At 35.7% G+C, this 24,053-nt stretch overlaps 1 protein-coding gene across 12 annotated transcripts in view; it reads left to right on the forward strand.

Annotated features, from left to right (window-relative positions):
* LOC118195642 (uncharacterized) overlaps nucleotides 1-24,053 on the forward strand; it is a 497,554-nt gene that overhangs the window by 152,024 nt on the left and 321,477 nt on the right. For 2 of the 12 annotated variants that reach the window (XM_085818127.1, XM_085818129.1), the window contains one exon: nucleotides 249-343. The exons of the other annotated variants lie outside the window; for them this stretch is intronic. The gene's annotated coding sequence lies outside the window, so the exon portion shown is untranslated. The remainder of the gene's footprint in view (nucleotides 1-248; nucleotides 344-24,053) is intronic. 12 annotated transcript variants of the gene reach the window in all.

Below are 24,053 nucleotides of genomic sequence, written 5' to 3' on the forward strand. Positions count from 1 at the left end.
AGGCTGTCTTCTTAAGAAGGGGGATGCCTTCGTGGAGAATTTTCTAAGGAATCTAGTTTATATATACTTAGCATGGGCTGGTGGGCTACTTCTGTCTATGTAAAATTTGTCTAAATTATTATTGCGGAAATTTATGTGTTAATTTAAATAAACAATTGCTTACAGATTTATATTTCAAATGACATGATTAAATTAATGAAGTTTTTTTCATTGTATTGTAAGCGTGTTTTTTTATCCCCTCCCCCGAGGTTTTGTATCCAGAGCCTGACTGACGTTAAACAAGGAACTTCTAAAGGATTGGTCTGGTGATAGAAACTAGTTGCTTTTCAAATATAATGGACAGGTAATTTGCATCAGACTTTTTAATATACGAGTATATGGAGCCATTTTTAGTTTGAAAATTTATAAATGAGCTTTATCTTAGATTAAAAGGATGTTTAAAGGCACTTTTATTACGACACTTTGTGTAAAGGCCGTTTCGCTGTTCCTTCTTCCCAAAGCTACTCTGTGACGGAATAAAACCGTAACTGTTGTAATTTTAATCGTGACTATCTCGTTTCAGTTCTCGTCTTTATTATCGAATGGAGCCAGAAATCTGTGTTGTAAGCTTAGGTTTATGGCGCTTCAAGAGCCTTATCAAGTAGCTGCAATGCTCAGGGAGTTGGCGAAATCTGCTTCCTTTGTATGGAAATTTAAGCTGGGCTTTCATAGAAAACTAGATAGTCTTTCTTGAGCCTTTAATGGAATATTTGCGAAGGCAAGATTGTTGCGAAATTGAGAAAGTATTCAGTTTATAATGTATAGGTAAACTTGTGCTTAATTTATGAATGTAATTGTATCGATTTCGTAGGTTTAGATCTGCATAACAGTTAACTAAAAAAGTTAACAATGAGGGCCCTGACAGTATCTTATAATACTAGGAACTATATACTTTGAGCCGATATGACCTTTCTCTAATAGTATGGTTTTATGCGGGTTCCACTCTACATTTTGGTTTTAATAATTTAAGACCGAAGCCTGTATGTATGTTTATATTAGCTGGTCAAAAAATCAATTATAAATTCATTACTTAGAGCATTTAAGTTTATTAAACGCCGCCTAACTGGTATAGAGGTTAGCGTCGCTGACTGCCGTGCCGAAGGGCCGGGGATCGAATCTCGGAGAAGGCATGGAGGCACTCTAAATATGCGAGGAGTCGCAAGTTCTCTCATGCGGTTTGGTGGAAGGAGAGAGGGGTTGGAGACCCTCGGACACGTACCCCTACCCCGAGATGCTCTCTATCAAAATTGGGGGACGGAACTGAGCTAAATCGCTCTGTCACCTGTATGGTTCCCCCCGGGGGCTGACTGAGGCGAACGCCTGGGAAGTACTGGTTAGGACCTGTACCTAGGCAGACTCAACCACGGGGGCATAATAACAGACTTCACAGAAGCCCTTGCTGCCCCTTCTGCCCTTCCTCTGTGGGGTCGCAACATCGTCGATTGAACAAGGGCGGGGCGGCCTTAATCCTGTTCGGCACTACTTAGGTTGCATTAGGTCGGGAGCCGTCTCGTTCCAAAATGTAATGTCACCTGTATGGTGCTCAAGGCTGTTGCCAGCGACAGGCGTATCTTGAGCGCTTCTTGCAACGAGGAATTTCGTAGGCTTGGGCTGGTGTTACTGTCAGACAAGTGAGAATAAGTAACAACAACAACAACAAGTTTATTAAACTACATCCTTCATTTTGTTTTAAAAGATCCATACCAATTTAAGGTATTTATGGTATTTAATCCATACCAGTCATTTTTCGCGAAGTGAGAACTGAATGTATTAAATGAGAAATACTCAAACGTCTGTGAAAAACTGTTTCTTTTTTGTTTTATTTGCTTAAATTTTTTTATACATCTTATACTAGCTTTATTATTTATTATAGTATTTGAATAGAACATGTGGCAGCGATTAGATAATTCTATTCTTTAAATGATATAAATTTTGTGCATTATGAGTTATAATTTGAACGAAATATAATACTGCTAAGTGAATCTAGCGCCAGAGTGTCACTATGGTAAACAAATACTAGAGTGAATTTTAAAGAATGCATTTATTCTATTGTGGTTACGCGAAGTAGATTTAATTCCATCCAATAAGTTTAAATGAAATGCAAGAAAAAATGCTTATAATTTAATATTCCGTACAAGGAAGTCATGTGGTGTACACATCTGATTTTTTTATTGGATATTTCGGATTATGTACATTTAAAATACATCAACACGGATGATTTAAAATCAACATAGTTAATTTTTCTTGAAAGTATGTTGTTTCCGCTTTTTTTAAGTTGGTGATAACATTGCATAATGTGTTACGCCTTATATCCGTTGTAAAGCAAGATTTTGTTGTAGTTATTCGTTAATTTAGTAATTCACCACGACTAAGCAATCACAAACTACGTTATTTGTTCTTTGTCAGGAAGGCGGAAGAAATCGACGTATCATCACAAGAAATATCCCAGGATCGAATACACACATAATTATGAAGTCACGGTCAATTACCTGTACAATCGTCTGCTATAGAGTATGGAAACCGCATAATAAATCGTATTAATGATTCAATGTCATGAATACATGTGATTCGCGATACAATGGAGCGTTTGTATTGGTTTTCCTCCTTGTAAAACCAATACAAATAAGTACAAATTTATGGTATGGTACTTGAATGAAAATTTCTTGATTGGGCAGATTCTAATCTCAATTTTCAGGGGTGAAAAAACTCCTATTATAGTTATAAAAGTAATGCTTTGGGGATTATGTATATAAAAGTCATATGTAATTGGCAAATTTTTGCGTTTTCAAGTGGTACCATAATTAATTTACCCTCAGCACAGCCAGTGCGCACTACGCGAATAGCTTGGAATTTTCTTAAACACACATGGAAAACCTGAAAAGTGAAGAGAATTTCTTTCTCCTGTTTGAGTGGCAAGCCTGTGTATACGTAAGATAAAAAAAAAAAAAAAAAAAAAAAAAAAAAAAAAAAAAAAAAAAGTAAATCAAAATTATAATTTAAACTAGTGGTAACTCCTTAATTCCCCTTCTCTATTCTAAAAATGGTAATAATAACTTTTCTGGACAACGTCATTTCTAGATCAGTCCATCTTGCATGGCTTGCGTAACGCTGATGACGATGCTAACTCGGAACCTGGAATAAAAATTTCGAGAACTGAAAACCTTTCTAATCTAAACCATAGCCTTCTCTTGGTGAGCCTCCATACTGGGTAATTACGCACTTTTAGCTTCAGCTTTCCTGCGGTCAAGGTGCTACTTCGCTCCTCCGTTTGCTTTGTCGTGATGCTAACGATGCCATTATCTAAAATGTGATACTCTATATAAAATTGTATGGTGCGTATTGCGCAAATGATCATGTGTGATGGAAAAGATGTTTTTGATAATTATTTCGTACCCACCAATAAAAGTTATATTCAATTCGGCTTTGTTTGTCTACAAGTCTTTGTTTCGAGTGCCATCTGTGTAACTACGCAGTAATGTCTCTCCTGGATGTAATGCAGAGAACCATCGCCAATCTGTTGCAGCCGCGGTCTTCCGATTCCTGTCCTTATATTTGGGAAAGTTTAATACTTGTTATGAAAAAATAAAATTAGAAGTTTGACTCCCATAGGACAAAAATCAAGCGGGGTATTTAATTTCAAAATTTTCAATTTTAAATGTCATTTTCAACTTGCCTTGAGGAATCGGTTAATTAAATTAGAATAATTCGAGGGAGTAAGTTTAAATGAAGTGCAGCAAAAAAGTGTGTATAATTTAATAGCTGTACAAGGAAGTCACATTAAATTTTTTAAGGTCAGTTTCTTCGTTTATTTGTATACTATTTTTTACATTATTAAAGAATAATATACTTATTCTCATACGACACTTGAAACATAGGCTATTTGGCATAATGTTTTTACAGAATTTATGGTTTTTTCCCGCCACCAGGCGAATGCTGTTTTGAGCGTATGGTTGTTACCGTGAAAGACCGAAATTGGAGAATGTCGACTTTCACCGGAGAATATCAACATTCACCAAATACGTCGGTGAAAGACCGAATATTTCACTACATTCTTGTGTATTCGGACCCTCACCGGTGTATGTCGACAATCACAGATATGCTCCGGTGAAAGTCGAAAAGAGAGGTCATAAAGTGCCATAATAGTTTAAGTTGTTGCAATAAATTAGATTTGAATCACATAACTTAGTAAGTTTTTTATTACTGTTATTTTATTTTCTCATTTAGAACGTAGTGTATAATTAAGTAAGTTTTAACTTCTATTATTTTCCTTTCTCGTTTTGAATGTATTGTGTGTTTTAGGTTCTCATGTTCTTAAGTTTTTATTTCAAGTTTCAAGTGCGTTTATTCGCGACTGAATTACGGAGAAGAAAATATAATATTGTTATGTGTTCAACATTCACCATTACCATGTCGACATTGACCGGTGTAAGTCAGAAATAAGAGTATTTGGAAAATATTTCGGACATACACCAAGAGACTATGTGAATGTTGACATTCACCGGTGAAAGTCGACGTTCTCCAGATTTCGGCGTTTCACCGTAATATGGTCATAAGCACATGGTAATAATATTCCTTAGAAATTGAGAAGACTGTTCCTTTCTTTCCTTGTCGTTATTTATTTATTTTATATCTATATACGGTTGATAAAAAACAAGAGCACTTTGTTTCTGAAAGAGGAATATCATACATAATTCATAGCATTAAAGCTTTGCGCCAAACAGGAATAGCAGATGCTGTCGCGTTTTCTACCTCTTCCTGCATGTTTCGTTGACAGTATCTCTCTCTCTCTCTCTTTCCTTGTACATCTCCAACTTCTGTCGCTGCTTGAAGAAACAGCTGTTCTCTTGGTTTAGAATCGTGCGGCGTATTTGCAGTTAGCAGACCCATGGTATTCAAAATCGCGTTAGCACACTTGGAATTATGCATTTTTTTTACAGCATAATTTAGTTGAAAAATGCGATAATAGGTTCTTTGAAAAAAAGACGATTGAAGGCTGTAATGTTTATGATAATGGTTTCTAAACTTTTTATAATTATGATAAATAGCTATTTAAATGCTAAACTAGAAAATATTTTATCTGAAGTTAAGAACTGAATATTACTTCTCTTAATTTTTCTCGAAGAAAGGATATCAGCAACAACAATAATAACAGCAGCGTTTTAAAAGGCCAGGCCTATATGCGTTGAATCCTTTTTTTAAGATTTTTTTAACAATGGTTTTATTGTTTGAAGAGATTACGACACTTTTTATTATTATTATTATTATTATTATTATTATTTAAGCATGTGTGGTTCTGAAGCTTCGAGGATTATAATTTGGTATTCTTGTTGCGAGTTGAAATTTAAATGACTGCAATTTCTTCTGCTCTACATTTATTTATATCAAAATTTGCAATTCTTCACCCACCTGGCAGATAGATTTTGTAATTTACAAGTTTTCTGCCACACAGCAGATTCATTCAATTAATTAGTATGATTAGATATCGACTCCTTCAACGTTGAGCGACCCGAAATCTTGGCGTGTCAACTTTCTCCAAGCAAAGAACGTGTGCATAAAAAAGGAAAAACGTCCATAGAAGTAATGTAAATCAGTTTACTACTGCGCTGCTATGTCGTGATGGGGCAAATTCTCGACGCCAAATCGCCAGGTATACAGAAAATTGGGGAATACGATACAAATACCAAAGAGCTTATAGGATTTGTTCTTTGACGAAACTGTTTGCAAGAATTTAAACTTTGATTTCTGTAGATTCTTTTACTCAAAATAAGGAATCCATTAATTAATCTACTTCCGCAGATTACCGATTTTGCAGTCGGTACATTGGGAAAGGAAGAAGTTTTGTCACTGAAGTTTGAACTCTTGAGAAGCGAGAGCTTGCACACCGGGTTACAGCCGAAAACATTGCGGCAAAAACATCGCGGAAGTAAACGTCGCGGACAAAACAACGCAAGGGAAAAACGTCGTGGTACAAAACATCGTGGGAGAAAACTTCGCAGTCCTAAAATATCGTGGTACAAAAAATCGCTTTCAAAAATAAAGTAGTTCAAAAACTTCGCAGTTTAAAAACATCGTCGTCAAAAATATCGCGGTAAAAAATAAAGTACTTACAAATCCTCGCATGACGATAACATCGCATACATGCGTTTTTCAGATCGCATGTCTAACTGTCTTTCTTCATAACTAACACAAATCGACATCCAAAGCATTGATTGCACGCTATACATGAAAATGTTCACGACACTTTAAAAATAAATGGAAACAAAACAATTAGTAATTTTCATTAAAACAATATCAGATTAACAAATGTGAAAGAAAATAATTTGATCATGAACTAAGCAATTTTTATATAGGTAATCTCATGCAGTTATTTATCTTCTTTTTTCTAAGCATTTTTAGACTGTATTTTTCGTAAAAAATGATCACTTTATAAAAAAAGCTTAATTTATTAATGACTTAAAAAGCTTAATAGAATTTTAAATTTTAAGTGTATAAATTTAAAATTCTATTAAGCTTTTTTAAGTTGCATTAATTTTCTACTCATTTTGAATTTTTAAATGCTTAAGTTTTCTTCTTATTTTTTCACCAAAAAATTATTAATTCCTTCAAATATATGAAATATAGAAGAAAAGAATCTCTTTTTCCTTCTTGTGCTCTATTATCTTCACACTAACATGCATTTACAACTTTCAAAACCTGAAAACGCATGTGTGCGATCTTATCGTCATGCGACGATTTGTAGGTACTTTATTTTTTACCGCGATATTTTAAACGACGATATTTTTAAACTGCAAAGTGTTTCAACCGCTTTATTTTCTCCCACGATGTTTTGCACCACGACGTTTTCTCCTTGCGTTGTTTTCTCCACGATATTTTCTTCCGCGATGTTTTTGCCGCGACGTTTTCGGCGGACATCCCACATCGGCTCGACAGCTATTCCGCGCATGCGCAAAAAGGTATTAAGGCTTGATGGATAGCCCCTGTAAAGTAAACTTCGTGTATATTTTTTCCTCTGCAGTCTAAGGGAGCGATTCCTGCTTTGGCGAAGCTTTCTTTCTTAATCATAGAAGTTTCCTAATTGTGTAATAGAACTAAAATACTTTTATGCGCTGTGTACTATCTAACGAAAACCTCCACAAAAGGAAGAGATTAAACGTAGCTGTTGAATTAAATGCAATTGTTCGGGTTATAGCTATTTCGCGTTGTAGGTTCGTAGGAATATCTTTAGATAGTTAGGCGTAGTGAATAGGAAAATTCAAAACTGTATTGAGATAAATAACAGCTCATAGTTGAAGCAAGGCTGGCACCTGTGTATTCTGGTAGGTGTATGTAGTATCTCAGAATCTTGTTGCTAAGCTTGCAACCTAATTTTGAGGATCAGAAAACATCCGGGGTGCGGTGCGAGGGTCTTCCATCCCCTCTTGCTCTACAACAATCTCTCGAGAGGACTCTTATTTTAAGTGCCCTCTGGTTTCACAGACTAGGCTTACAAACGTCTATGCCTTCTCCGGGATTCGAACCCAGATCGATCCGTACGACAGTCAACCTCACCAGCTGGGCGGTAACAGCTCATATGTCAAAATAAATAGTTATTAATAACTCAGCGGGAGGCGGATATAAATAGAGCGAAATTCATAACCAAAACCACTGGCAAAGTTCAGTCCAAAGAAGTTGTCACGCAGCAGAAAGTTAACTTTTTGAATATGCTTATATATCCAACTGACTGAATTGTGATGTGACTTACTGATGACACTAGTTGTTTAAAGTTACTGAGTTTTGAGAACAATTACGCCTGGGCTTAAAACGATATTTTTTCAGAAACTTTCAGAGTATTACTAAGTTGATGATAAATTGCCGAATGCCGCTAGCCTGGCGATAAAAGCTGTTGTTAAGCCCGGTAGGAATCCCCTCCTTCTAAATATCTGTGAATCTGAATGAGATATCATTGCAATTGAAACATCAGTCGTCTCAGAATTAAAGTATCCGCTGCGTTTAATTAACAAAATAAGCGTAATAAATAGCCTAAAATTCAACAACATTAAATAATTTTACTTCTGCTTGTTGTATATTTTATTACATAAAATACACTAATGAAATAAGTAAGTAATTAAGTGAAAGCAAATACATTGCAGAGACATTAGGATTTTTTTTTTTGGAGCAAGAGAGATGAAAAATTAACAACCGCCTTCGCCGGGAATCGAACCACGGACCTCTGGAATACCGCCCAGCGTGCAGAACCACTACACAACGAAGGACGCTAGGAAAGTGGGAAAAACACCTTATAACATAATCATATAAAATCCCATATAACCATATAAAAATACACCAAAACCTAATAATAAACAAATATAAATAGTTACAATAATATTCTTCTACACTAATTATTTCGGATTTCTCTTCGTTCTGTAGTTTGCAATTATTTTAATTCCGTACTTTAAAATTTATGTATAATAGCTGTCACATTTTTAATGATGTGCATATTTTCGTCATTAAAGACCTTAATATCTTGCGAACCGAATGTCTTTCACTCAGTGAATTTTGGAAACTTAACTTTTAAACACTAAAAGTATGCTTTACTAATGATGCTGTACTGTAAAATTATGCTGTAGTGCTGCTTTCGTGCTGGCGTCTAGTGCCGGAGGCGATGGAGAACGCAAAAGGGAGGTGGCAATAGCGAAATGGAATCCTGCTGATATAAAGGCCATTGTAAGAAGGAATGAACTTGTAACTACGTGAATTTAGTACATCAGACTTGAAATATATAGACATAGGAAAATATAGATACAATAAACTAGTTAAAGATTAGGAGCCTATGTCTAAATGACAAGCAATGTCTTTGTTTCAGGCTGATTTATTGGAGTTTGGAATATGTAACTGGAAACTGCGAAATGTGTTCCTTCGTGTATTTTAGTAAAGCAAAATTTAAGTTCGTAAAACTGTCCGTTTTGCCTCTTTTAGTCCAAAGGGATTTGAATCCCGAAGGACTATTAGTTTCGTTTTGGCATTTTGCGTCGGACGGATAAATGTCGGTTCACTTTTCAAACTGTTGCCACAAAATGTTAGAGTCCTGCATTATATTTGAAGAAATTAAATAATGAAAAATCTGCATAAATGTATGTATATTTCTCGTATTGTGATAAAACAACGGTACATAGAGTCATCGAATTTTGAATAACGTAATCCTCCAACGAATATGAGCATGTGGAAGACCAAATTTGAAATTTGAAATTTGTTTTATGATCGATTTCCTATTTTTTAAAACTTTGACGAATTTTTCATTAACAAACTCAAGGATTTCAAAGCGAGCAATGGCAACGTTGTGCAGAAAAAAACATTTTTATCTCCAGCGCGTGAGTCTCTGTATCGGAAATTCTAAAGATATGCTCGTTTTAAAACTATTTTGCGATATTGCTGTTGCACTGGATCTTATGGTTTAAGTGCGAGGAACATGATATTTAATAAAGAAAGGTAACACACAAAATGTTAAAAAACGCCCCTTTGGACGTAATTTAAAATCTGAAACATTTCAGATTTTTCTTTTCTTTTTTTTTTTTTTTTTTTTTTGAAATCTTTCTTTTATAACTTTAAAATAGTAATTTTTCTTTTTCAAATGATTGTAAAAACCAAATCGATCAAAAGCGTCTTTGGTTTCTTCGGACTGAAGGACATGAATTTGCGCATCAGAGCAAAGAAAAAATTTTGAAACGGTTCCTTTTTCCTTATTTAAATTTAAAATTTGCGTTTTGAAATGATAATCATTATTTTCAGATGTAAATTAGTCAATTCATGCTTATCGCATACGTTTTTCTTTATAGATTCATTTGCTAATAGTGAAAAGACCATTAAGGATTTTGCTGTTTGTAACAATCAAAATAGAATATCGCTAGGAGAGTGGTAGTTTCTACGAAGATGACCATCGATTGATACTGAACACCTTATTAGAAGGTCATTATAGTAATGCCTCTAAAATGTGTTTGCCAATCGGGCTGGTCATAACTTCTGTAGCTATGATCCGCCGGCGACAAAGGTGTGAAAGTTTTGATAGGTGGCAACGTAATTATTAAACGAATATTAATTTTTTTAAAGCATTGGTGAATCGTAATAGTTAGAATAGGAAGTGACCTTCAGGCGCTTTCAGAAAATAACCAAGGGGGAAAAAAGGATATCTTTTGGGAAATTTCTAGCATCGAGCTTAATGATGTATAAAATTAATGATCTACTTCTGAGTTGAACATTCCTTTAAATTGTAAGCTAATGATATATTCATTGCGTAATCTGTGACTTTAACAATTCGAACGTAATGGGGCCCTAATTTCAAACCATTGCCAATTCAGAATGATACCGGAATAGAATTTGGCTGTATAAAACCATATGGGAATACCTGATAATCGAGAAACTTATAGGGTCACTCGTGTCCAGGTGGGCTGAAGGAGCCTCCAGTTCTTCTTATCAGGTAACCGAGAAAGCTCGTGCGGATTTCCTCATTTATCAAACACGGCCCACAAAAATCTTAAAACACTTATTTTATTCTTCGAAATAATCACCATTGGCATCAGTTACATGTTCTCAACGAGACACAAGCTTGTAAATTCCCTTTCTGAAAAAAAAAAATCCTTTTTTCTGGAGTCCAAAAATTGTGATGCAGGCGTTGGGACATCGTTGTGTTTTAGGAACTGCTGTATCCGCAGGTGTAATCCATGGCCAAAAGCAGGTATTGTCCGATGAGGCGATACACGGGGAATAGGATTTGGCTGAGGCAAAACTTTCTAGCCCAGTGTTTTGATGACCTGTTTGGTTGCTTTTGCCGTATAAAGGTCTGGCATTATCGTGGAGGAGGAAAACACTTCTTGTTGACCAGTGCTGGCTGTTTCTGTTGCAGTGCAGTTAAAACTCTTTGCAACTGTGACGAGTAGATCTCGGCTGTTATATTTCCACCCTCATTCTAGATAGTCATAGTAGACTATACCAGCGCTGGTCCATTAAACAGACAGCATTACCATCTTTTGGTGAATGTCCGGTTTAACGGCCAGTGAGAGCGAATTAGAAGTCGACAAATGATGTTTCATCTTCTGGTTATCATACATCATCCATTTTTTGTCACGTGTCAAGATTTGTCTAGGAACAAGGCTTTGTTATGGCGCTACACCAACGATAAGCAGATGTTCAACCGTTGGAGCTTGTTTTTCTCGGACAGGACATTAGTAATCCACATGTCATCCTACGGTTATGGAGATGTGAACGATAGGTTTCCTCAGATACTTCAGACTTGTGTGCAAGGCTTGTCCTAGCAGGTTTGATGAGGATTCTGCTTGATTTTCTCCTCCAGTTGGACTTTGTCGAGGGTGCATGGACGATAAACATGAGGCTTGTTTTCAAGGCTCTCGTATCGGGAAGAAAAGAGGCCGAATCACTTTTGAGTAGTCTGTTCTTCACTCACTGACTTCTCTTCAAACGCGGAGCATATTCTTTTAGCGGCCTCTGTAGTTTGTTTCCTAATTTGTACTCGTAAAGCAAAGTAGGCCTCAAAATCTCATTTTCCAACGATATGTTTTTTCGAAGATTGCGGTTCCTACAAAAACGATAACAAAACGTGCGATACACTGAACAATTCTCTCCTGAATTAAGTTTTGAAAGAAATGTAAACATGCGACGTCATCAGAATCAATTTGACCACACTAACGCGCCAAAAGTAACTGTCCTGAAAAACCGCTTTACCTGATACTACGTCGACCTCGACATTCAGAATTGCGCCCGCTTTCGAATGTCATCAAAAACACGTACATCCACCATATATGTAAAGGAGTTGGGACGTTGGAGCAAAAGTATTGGTTCTGCTTAAAAGAGCCAATAACAAATTTATAACTTAGAAAAGCTACAAAACTTAAACTGCTAAGTGTTAAAAAAAAGAAGAGTAGGTCATCTACCTCAAAAATGCACGACGCTTTTCAAAAGCTTATATTTTCAAAAGTTTCTTATTTTTTAAAATCTCCTTTCAAGATTTTAAAACAGCATTGCTTATTCGTACACGAACTCCTAAAGTAAACTTATAAAATTTTTTAATACTAAACCTAAAATCATGTTTCAACCCGTAAAAGAGCATAATCAGAAAATGCCCATTAACAGTTTGCAACACGCTACATTTCAGCGTACGTAGGATAGATTATCACCCTTTAAACTCTTTTATAGCGGATTCGTCCTTATCGCTCGTGCATTCAGACATCGGCAGGTCGCCCGAACGCCTACGTCCATTTTCTACCCGGTGCTTTCCCCATTGCGTTAATGCATTGCTCACAAGTTTGGGGAATTATCAAATAACATGTCAATCATTCTTTAGAATCGATTAAAAGCAGCTGTCTTATTTGAGCGCATCTTCCCTCCTTAGTTGGTGTCCTAAGGAGAAAGTGAAACACACTGGATGAAATCGCACTAAGATCCCTAAGAGAAAAGTAATCGCTTCATTTAAGTAAGCTATTGTTAACGCTGTAGCATTCAACTTGGCAGAAGCGGTAAAAGAAATCCATACTAACAGAAATTCGTTTACAAGGGCGTTTCAGATGTTTGAGAGGAACAGATTTGGACTTCTATTGATGGGAAAGAGTGAAAGGAATAAATGAAACTTTTTGAAGTGTGTCATTTCGCTGGGGGTCGTACGATATCCGTCACTGCCTAGAAGGATGAACGGGACCCTTTTAATGGTTTGGGGGGGGGAAAGACTTAGAGGAGTGAATTTCCACATTCTGTCTAAGGTTGGAGTTACCAGTTAGGACTCAAATACAGTCCTTTTAAATTTAGAGAGTATGTTGTTGTTTTTATATACGAAAGCTTTTGATCGGTGATGAATTTAGTGTATTCCCAGTCTCTACAACATTTAGGTCTTAATGTTTTACGTTTTAGGTTGGATTCTTTGTTTTTACTTCCTTGTACGAAGTAAAAAAAAAAAAAAGTATTGTAATTGCGAAAAGCTTCAGGTAGCATATTTCAACAAAAATATCCACTTTGACCGCTTTCGAAGGCAATTTAACGATGTTTTTGCGTGATATCTGTACGCAAGGACAGAATAAAAGACTCTTTTCCTCCAGAAAATTAAAAAACTGCTTTAAAATGAATTCTGAAGAGAATTTTTCGTGGCGTCTGTACGAACGTATGTACGTACGTATCTCGCATTACTCCAAAACGAGTAACCACAGAACGTTGAAATTTTGTATATCAGACTACTATAACATGTAGATGTGCACCTCATAATTTGGTTTCAACCGGCCGCGCCGAACGTATATAAATATATTTATAAATATACCCACTCATTACCCGGCTCAGTGATCTCAGTTTCTTTACTCTTATATGTTTGTAAATTGTACATTTTTTTGCTTTAAAAATGGTTGAATTATGTTGTTTTTATCTTCCGGTTAAGGGTTTTATGCCTTTAGTAAATCTGTATGCAATATTTTTAGAATTATCAACAATTTTAAAATTGCCTAATTTGATGGCGGCCATTGCTCTTGTTTACATTTGATACAGCTGAGCAGCGGATTTGTTGCCAATCTAGAGAAACTTAGCTTCGCAACGACAAAGATAACGCATTCATTTATTATTGCCAATTAAATAATGCTTAATCCTTTCTGGAATTTTTTTTTGAGGAAAAACGCGTTTAACATTTACTTCGTAATTTTTAATACAGATATTTTGAGTTTTTATGTATTTTTGCCTTGTCGCGAAGTGAAAACTGAATTAACTGAATGAGAAATACTCAATTGTATGTGAAAAACTGTTTCTTTTTTGTTTTGTTTACTTAATTTCTTTAATACATTGTTCTAGCTTTATTATAGTATTTGAATAGAACATGTGGCAACGATTAGATAATTCTTTAAATGATATACATTTTGTGCATTGTGAGTTATAATATGAACGAAATATAATACTGTTAAGTAAACCTAGCGCCAGAGTGTCGCTATGGTAAACAAAGTGAATTTTAAAGAATGCATTTATTCTATTGTGGTTTATGCGCTGTCGGCGAAGTAGGTTTAATTCAATCTAATAAGTTTAAATGAAATGCAAGAAAAAATGCGTATAATTTAGTGTTCCGTACAAGGAAGTCATGTGGTATACACATAAGAATTTTTTAACTTTCTACCTGGTAATTTTGGGTGACTTTTGAAGACTTTATAAATGATATAAGTCCGCTGACTTGGGCTTTCCGTTCAGAACTGTATATGTTTCAGGTATTGCGTGTATGTATTCGTCTGTAAAACTTCCGGAGGAAATGCTTCGCTGAAATGTTCCATTTTGAAGACTGTATGCCTTCTGTCATCCGAAAAGTTATTGCGTATAATCTCATTTTCCTAAACTATGCTGGTTCAAAACTTGGCTATTACTTATTTCTCATTCTGTACTTGTCTTGAAATCGTAACATTTGGCTAATTTTTCTCCATATTAAATTCTTGGAAGTCTTCAGAGGCATGCACACATTTGTTACAGCAGTGCTTCGACGTGGAAGAATTCTTTCCGTCACTTTCATTTTTACTTCGTTACTCCCTGTTATTTATTTACCCCAAACCACGATAAGAATAAAAAGAAGGCGTAAGCTGCTTCTGGTTTTAATGCGTTTCTCATGTACACTGGGTGCGCAGCTGGACGTTTTCGTCATGCTCGATTTCGTTGACTGCCGAACAATTTTTTTTCATTTCCTCTTCCCTAAATGGGTTGTTCTTCCAGATATATTCATTACGTGCCCTCCTAGTTTTTGGGTGATGGGAAAAGTTTTAGATTACTTGCAAATTCGTATTTAGGAAGCGAAGGTATCTGCATATTCGTCTTACGTTTGGTCGCTGAGTGGACTTGTGCTTCAGTTTAATGTCGTTGTTACAGGCACTGGGTAATTTTCCACAAAATATTGTAAATCGAAGACTAGAGAATTCATCAAATCGGATTATACGTTTCCTGGAAGGTATTACTGTAACGCTGGTGCGTTAATTACAATGTTGCTTTTCCCGTCTTGATTTTGTAAATATTTTTTATTATATCGCTTCAAATTAATTAATTTGTCAATTTAATATATATCCGAACAGCGTACGGTTTTAAGGTATTTATTACAAGTGGCGTTTTTGATTTCATTAAAGTAAAAATACTTTTGAATGAATCTTAATGAAATCTTATACGAAGAAAGAGAAATATTGTAATCTCGAAAAAATTCGGTTATCTGATTTTAACGAAAATATCCATTTTAGTAGTTCCCGAATCTATGTTCACTATTTTTCGTGTGACATCTATACATACAGACAGAATAAAGAACTCTGTCTTTTAAAACAGATTGCAAAATGGGTCTAAAATGGATTTTCTTCGTGATGTCTGTATGAAGGTACATATGTGTCTCGTGTTTCTCAAAAGCAGTTACCATAGAACGATGAAATTTTTGTACATGGAACTGCTATAACATCTAACCATACATGTCCCTTTTTATTGCAATCGGCAGTACCGAAATATATATATATATATAACTTATTTACTAAAGAAATATTGATTATATTATCTCCTAAGATAAATTTTAGTAGAATTATCTAAAAAGAGTGAATCCATTGTTAGTAAGTTTATATATATATATATGTAATAATAAAATTCCATAGTCAAGAATACACTTAAAATTAAGTCCCAATCACATTATGTTTCGGCTACGCGGGACTTGAAGTCGAAAGGGACAATTCTCAGAACCCTCACAATTCCAGGAAACACACGTAGCTAGGTTACCATTCTTTTTTACTACAAAGATTTGAACGCCAAACAGCAATCGATTATCGCTCAAATTGGGATCACGTGATCCTTCAGAAGCAGAACTTTCGTCTGATTGGTTGTCTCTACCCGAGACATTTTCGGTAAGGTTTGAAAAAAAAATCCCGCGTAGCCGCAACGTTGTTTTCTTAGCTAGGCGGGGCTCTTTTTTCTCGGAATCCTCCAATTTAAACGAGTGCTACTAGAATCTCGTTTCTCAGAAAAGTCCCGTCTAGCAGGGACTGTAGCCATGTGTGATAACCACTTTAAACTTATATTCGTGAAAGTTTTATGTTCCGTATACAAAAATAAAATTATAAGAAACTTGGCTCCCGTACGACAGAAATTGGCCGGGGTATTTAATTTCAAAACTTGCAGTTTTTGATATTTTCAACTTGCCACTAGAGATCGGTTAATTTCGAGTATATGAGTTTAGATAAAGTGCAGTGAAAGATGTGTGTGATTTAATAGGTCGTAAAAGGAAGTCACGTGCTGTCCACAGCAGATTTTGTTTTATATTCCTGTTATGTATTATTATACGGTTTAATTTTAAGTTTCTTCGTTGCCCTTCGGTGAGGTCTCGCATCAGTAAAAGTATTATCTAGCGTTGCTTTGACTTTGCTAAGTGAATTCTATTTTAAATAAGGGCAGAGTGTAATTATTAATGGGCTATTTTAATTCGAAAATTGTGCTAAATGGTATCATATTAAATGAGGGATTGCTGCATCTGAGTAGAATTCTTTAGTTGAGTAGCTTACTGACCATTAAGTGCCCTGGCGTAGTTTAAGAAAGTATAAAAGTATATCTTTGTAATAAATATGACGTTTTATAATTGTATGCAGTATGCATACCTGTGTTCCTATTGTGATTTTATAAGTCACGCTTAACAACTGAATCAGCTTTGAGTAAGGTTAGACCTTTAAAGTCAGTCGTTTTAAATGCTTTACATCGCCGAATCAGTGTAGTATATTCTCTAACTCGTTCATTAATCTTTTTTGCAAGACCTTTTATAAAATACTTTTACGATTTCTTTCATTCGAAAACTTTATAAATAGTGGCTTGTTTAATATTTTTTAAAAAATACAATTAATGTATTTATTTTAAAGTTTTTAAATAGATTTCGTTTTATTATTTATTTATTGAAAATGCTGCTTCATTTTGAGAATGTTACTTTGTTCTTCTTTCGCTTTTGAAACTTTTCCCCGTTTATAACCGGGTGGGGTAGAAATAAACAGAAGGAAAAAAGTACTTTTCACCCGTTTTTGGCTCACACTCATTCATGGCGAAACCGCAAATACTTTGAATGATTTTTTTCAATCCTTTTTTAAGTAGCTTATGATATGTAGCTACTTGCCTTATTATTTAGGATTTTAAAGAGCGAAGGATAAAAAAAAAAAGAATTTATATTTGCATTAAACTTATAAAGTTTTTACCACTAGATGCACTAAATCATATTTTCATTTCGCAGCTTACAATCGAATACTGTATACTTCGATATGTGGAGATACTCAGGAGTTCCTACGCTATGCCCGCCGTTCGTTTAACGTGTACCCACCGCTGTACGATCACAATAAAAATGATTTAGTTTTCATTAAAATCTGTGTAAAAGTTTTCTCAATTTTAATGAAATAAAAATTGCGTCCAACACAGATATCAGCATAAAGCGAAATGCGACCTATCTGTTTTTTAAGTGCATGTATTATTAACTCTATCCAACTATAAAATCACCTTGAAAAAGTGAATGGCGCCTGCCGTCCAACAGATATTCTAGTATGTGCTCAAAAAGGCTGGGGATCCTAATGCAGCTAATCTGCGGATTAACTAGGGTGATCCTTTAAAGCTCCGGGAACGACTGAACCGAGGAGTCGGGAGCTGTACTCTAGTGTATCGCGAGTTGTAGTGTTGAGATTCTCGAGAGTACGTGGAGTTCCGAGAACGTCCAAGCAGTGTCGGAAGCTGTACTCTGGTGCTTTGTCGTGAAGCTGTCTCCATTGTTATATATATTGACAACCAGAAGTCTGTGTCGCTGATTGTTCCAGCGTGTTTATAGTAGTTCTTTGACGACTGTAAAACGTGCCTTTGGAGCTGTCTTGAAAAATACTGACCGATAAAGCGTGTTTCGATACTTCATCAAGTGTCGTCAGTATTCACTCCAAATCCATCCGTACGAGTACGAATCCCGTACGAGCGTGAAGAGAACCCTAAACGTACGAAAGAAGGAAGAAAATACGCAACAATACTTTAAAGGAGCAGATTAGCTGGGTAATGTGCACATTGACAACTTTCTCACTTTAGTGATAACATTAAATAAATTTTCATCTAAAGACAGGAGGAAAGGATAAAAGCTTTCTGTAGCGGTGATATTAATTTCGAATGAGTTTCCCAAAGTATGAAAAATCTTAGCACATAATTAAAAATCCTTAAATATATTTCAAAAATTTTTTTTTATCAGTATAAGGCTTTTAAGCTATTAAACAGGTTTATTGGAACCTCATCTTTTTATACGTTAGGTGATATTTCGTCTGTAATATAAAAATCGATATTTCGAAGGAGAATGGTACCGGTGCACTTTTAAAAAAGGAAGGGGAGGAAGATGATTCTGTTAACCCTTTCCGTCACGCTGCCTTTTAAAGTTGAAGTTTTGGGGAAAAAAAAAAAAAAAAAAAAAGCGGTAGGCAATTTAATTAGGCTGATTTTTGCTCAACAATCAAAAAAATTTTTTTTAAAGATGTATTGAATTTCTTTGCCGAAACTAAATATATCTCAATTAACCCTTTCCGGCACGCTACCTTTTAAAGTCCGAACTTCGGGTTTTTTTTTTTTTTTAATTATTATTATTATTATTATTATTATTATTTATTTTTAAAAGCAGTCTAATTAGGCCTAGAGGAGTACACAAGTACAATTTTGTGAAGATAGCACTTATGGTTTTAATTCTGTGGGTGTGCCCAAAGTGGGCACACTGTTTGAATAGAGCTTTGAAAAGAGTGCTGAAACGAGCATTGTTGTCAATGAACTGACCGATGAGATACGGAGAAACAAAGAATACACATTCTCAGTTGTCCTAGATTATCGGTGAGCCCGGTCTGGGCACACCTAGGGTTCGCCGTTTGATTTTAGGTGAGATTTCCAGGTAAAAATTTAAAACTAATATAGAATAAGGTAATTAGCATACACCCCCCAAAAAAACATAGAAGTTTCTTTTCAAGCAATTCCTTTTATACACAAAAAAAAAAAAAAAAAAAAAAAAAAAAAAAAAAACTGCCATCTACTATAAATAAAGAAGGTTCAGAGTAACCTATAAGTAACCTATAAATTCTTTTTCATTTAATTTTTATGTGCGTACAGAAGGAAATTTTTAGGTGTGTCGCAAAGGGTTAACAACCTGAAGTAAAAAAGGTACCTTTATTTTTATCTTCAGTTATGTACAGAAGTTTTTCTTTCACATTTTTTAGTTCCTTCAGGATTCAGAGATAGTCATTATTAAATATCGAATTATTGTTCTCGTATATTTGATTTTCAAACGAATTGGGAATCTTTACTTGCATGATGGAAGAATTATTATTTTTTATATAAAAATGCTTAGTTAAAATTATAAAATATTTATTTATTTTAAATTAACGAGTTATTTTATGTTACGTATCTTTACTGTCATTTCTTCCTTTCCGCTTTCCCGCAAGAATGCAGATTTTAAGATTAAGATTTTAAGATTTTAAGCTCGTGCGTATTTGAAATTTAAATGGGAAGAAAGAGATAGTATTTAAAGGGAGGTTTTAGACGACTTAGGCAGAGCATGTTCTGCCTGCTGGAGGCTTCGTTGCTACTTGATATTAGCAGTCTGTCTTCGGCGTTGCATTGTTATTTCCAATAGTAGTTGTCACACTAGTAGAAGTTTGAGCCAACTTGCGTGCTAATCATTTCTGTGTAGCCTCTGCCTAATTTACGACTTAGTTTTAATCCTAGAAACTAATATTTAATTATTTTAATCTTAAACTAATATTTAATTAACACAGTTATAGAAATTCAAATTACTTCTATAATTTTGAGTTACGCCATAAATGCTGTCTGGTTTTGTAAACTCAGGAAATGCCTTCTGTTGAGTTATTTGAGTCCTGAGTAAGGGTCTTTTACACCCTTCTTAACGTTTTTTGTGTGCATTGTGGACATAGCGATAACTCGCGTAAGCCTAATTGGAGTCTTGACTTAGTCTGTGTTACCGAAAAGAGTGAGACTGTGCAAAATTTATTTAAAATATTTTAATTTTTTTTTAATTTTTACTTACGGATTTTTGTCGATTCCCATTATGAGATATGAGATATGAGATATATCTTGAAGAGCTAATTTTAAAAGGGACGTATATAATTTTTTTTATTGAAATCATATTAAATATAGTAAAATAGTATATCTTAGATCGCTTTGAGATTTATGCTGGTAAGCAGAACTTATTTTAGCAATATGAAATGAAATTTCTTCTTAAGTTGCTGTCGTTACAATCAGTTACTTTAAAATAGAAACTTCAAGATGATTTTCCGCCGCCTGATTTTGCTTCACTACCATGGAAGCGACGGCTGTAATAGATGGCTTGAGTCGCCTAATTTATTTCCCCCCCCCCTCCATTTCCGTTTAGCATGTTTCGCTTCATGAAAAGTGCGTGAATAAAGGCTGACTTGAACTGCAGTCTGAAATGAAGTGAAAAAAGTTAAGTGTTGTGTGATGATGACGACACGAGTTATGAGCGCAAACGCGGTAGGGCGGCAACGGCCTTGAAGTGCGTAATTTAAAGAAGCAGACTGTAGTAGATGCTGATTACTGTAATTAAGTATTTGCTAGCCGATCATGGGGGAGTGTTATACATTTTATTGTAACTCTGAAATAGATACCGTATTTGACGGCATATAAAAAGCATTTTTTCCCCCTAAATTTGGTTTCAAGAAAGTTACCTGTGTCTTATACGTGAAGGTTATACGTGAAGGACACAGGTTAACTTTCAATACTGAATGCTATTTTTAGGTATTAGATAAAGGTCTAGACACACATAACTTTTTCTACATCTGCCATAGTTACTTTGCGCATGCGTGAAATATCTGTCGCCCAAAAGCGCCAAAGCTCGAAGCTGATGTCGAAGTTCAAACAGGTTCGACGGTCCCGTTACGTCTATTGAGCCTTTCCTTCTTTACATAGCCTTTCTTTGACTCAGCCGACACACATGTAGGTATCGGTGCTACTGTGTATAAACGTGTCGGTATCGGTGTTTAAAACTATTTGTTTTAAAAAAATACCCTGGAAAATATGACTACAGGAAACAAGAGATTAAGCTATACAATTCAGTATAAACTAGGAGTGTTAAACTACGCCAAAGTGCATGGAAACAGAGCAGCAGCAAGGCATTTAGGTCCACCACCTACCGAAAAAATTATACGTACTTGACGACTGCAGGAAGATCAACTGAAGACTGCTAAAGAACAAAAGTATAACCTTCGATGCCCAGCTCCATCTTGGCCTGAACTTGAAAATTACATTTTAAGTTATTGTGGACTATTGAAACTTTTTTCGCTTGTGTGTGGCCTTCTTAATAAAGGTGCGTCTTATATGCCGTCAAATACGGTGTAATAACGGGGCACAGCCCCCAGCCCACCTAACCAAGATAACTTGGTCTTATGACTTTTCTCGGGAGCCAGCCCATCCAACAACAAACGAGGAGCCAGCGATCCGGCCGTGCTCAAAACAACTAATAAAGAAAGAACAAAAACAAAAGATGTAAAGTACTAGCCCCGGAAAACCAAAAGCCCCAGGAACCGAGTAACTAAAAAAGTTAGTAAAAGGTAAACAAAACGAAATAATAAATACAACCAGTGAAATTCACATTATCACTGGACCTAATACATTCACACAAACGAACATAAATAAATAATAAATAACTGTTAAAAAACAAAGAATAAAACGACACATAAACAAGCATACACAAATACAAATACAACATTCATACATAAATCCCTATAGCATCTCTGGAGCTGTTTAAAATCTTCATAATTTCTTTAGAATATTCCTCGAAATTCTTGTAATTTTTCTTAAAATCACTATGATAATGTTTTCGATACCTATTCCTTGCTCTCCCGGTAATAGCACAATCCTCAAAAAAGTGCTTCGAGTCTCCAATAACCTTACATACAGGGGTTGGTGTAGGAAACCCGTTGGCATCCAAAACAGCTTGCAGTCTTCTCGGAATGGATAAATACAGTTCCTGTATGTTTGCCAAGGGAATATTATACTATGCTTCCTGCAAAACGGGGGCAAGTTCAGATAACGATGGATAACGAGAACGCACTTTTCGTTCCAAAGTAAATCACAAAGGTTCGATAATATTCAGGTCTGGTGACTGTGGTGGCCAGGGGAGATGGGACAACTCATCCTCGTGCTCAGAAAACCAGTCCTGGACAATGTGAGCTGTGTGAACAGGGGCTTTTTCGTCTTGGAAGACACCATCACCATCGGGGAACAAAGTTTGTACCATGGGATGAACTTGATCGGCCAAAATGTTCACATAAGTCTTGGCAGTCATGTGCCCTGACACAGTTATCATGGGGCTAGCAGAGAACCACGATATGGCTGCCCAAACCATAACAGAACCCCCGCCATGTTTCACTCTTGGCAACAAGCAGTCTGTATTATAGGCTCGACATGGCGTTCTCCAGACGTAAACTCGGCCAGAAGTGGGAAACAATGTGAAAGAAGACTCGTCAGACCATATTACTCGCTTCCACTGCTCTATAGTCCAGGCTTTATGACTTAAACACCACCTTTCCTGTTACGGGCATTAGCATCACTGATGAGTGGCTTCTCAATTGCAGCACGGTCAGCAATTCCCTGTTTATGAAGCTCCCTTCTAATTGTTTTGGTACTCACAGGGTTCGGTAACACAACATTCATTTCGGCAGTAACTTTTGCAGCTGTGGTCTTCTTATTTTTCGTCGCAATTGCCCTTAATGATCGTCTATCACGATCACTCAGGACACACTTTCGTCCGCGCTGTGATTTAGCAGAAGATGTTTTCCCGCTTTTCAAATATGCGGAATAAATCTTCGATACAGTACCTCTTGAAACACTAAAGACCTCGGCTACCTTGCTTACGGAAGCACGTACCATACGTGCTCCAACAATTTGCCCACGTTCGAAGTCTGTTAACTCTGACATAATGCAATGACAACCTCACATAACAGTACTCCGACAACAGCTGAACTGTTTAGCACATTTACGAAGTTGTATAGGTGGCGTCAGTAGTCAAAAACGCCAGCGCCACCTACATATTTCATTAAAATCAATCTTTCTTTTCAAACATGCATTTCACAAGGTGTTTCCATATTTTTGTCCATCCATTGTATATTACATTTTTCGTTATCTTGTAAGCCAAAACGTTTTAAGTATGCAGGGAACCGACCATGTGCCGTTAAAATTTGATTTGCATCGATATCTTTATACGTCTCCATTTCCTTTTCTATATTTATATTTTTTAGTAAACCATGGTTTCTATTGGAAAGTTCCCAGTTAGTTTTCCATTCATGCAAAATATGATTATATAAAATAGAGGTGGCCCTTCTTTTAGAATCTGGAATATGTTTAACAATAACATTCTCATCAGTAACTGCAGATTTTGCCAATTCATCGGCCCTCTCATTCCCTTCCAAACCAGCGTGTGCTTTCATTCGCCGTCAAATACGGTAATAGAAATGAACAATTCACTTGCTTTTATTAAAATAAGTAAATGAAATGAATGGAGGGCATAAAGTTAAATAATTGTAAATTTGACCGTACTTTTAATTATTGGCAACAGCAGGAAATTTGCTTCGGAAGAAGTCATATACCTTCGTCCCCCCAACTTGACTTTTAACAAAACATTTCTCCCCCTTTTTTACGTGGCCTCTTTCTCCATTTTTTGTAGTGCGCTTTTTATGATAATTATCCTCCCCTTATTTTCATGAAATCTTTTTTGAGGTTATTTCAAGCCCCAGAGCATAAATCTATTTTGTGCTGGTATTTCGTTGGATAAATTTGCTTTCAATAATAGAACGCAAAACGTTCTTAATTATGTATGATCCAGTATGAGCGTAACTTCACTCATTGGTCGTCAGGGACTATCCATCCCTCGTATTTTGAACACACAGCGCATTAATCTGAAAATCTACATGCAGGCGTAATATTAATTTCAAACGCTGGAGGTCTTATCAGTATTCCGCAAACACGTCAACCGCGTGGCGCAGATT

Source organism: Stegodyphus dumicola, chromosome 6 (assembly GCF_044657685.1).
Source record: "Stegodyphus dumicola isolate Sdum_Otavi_A_Nest chromosome 6, ASM4465768v1".
In the NCBI taxonomy this organism is placed as follows: domain Eukaryota; kingdom Metazoa; phylum Arthropoda; class Arachnida; order Araneae; family Eresidae; genus Stegodyphus; species Stegodyphus dumicola.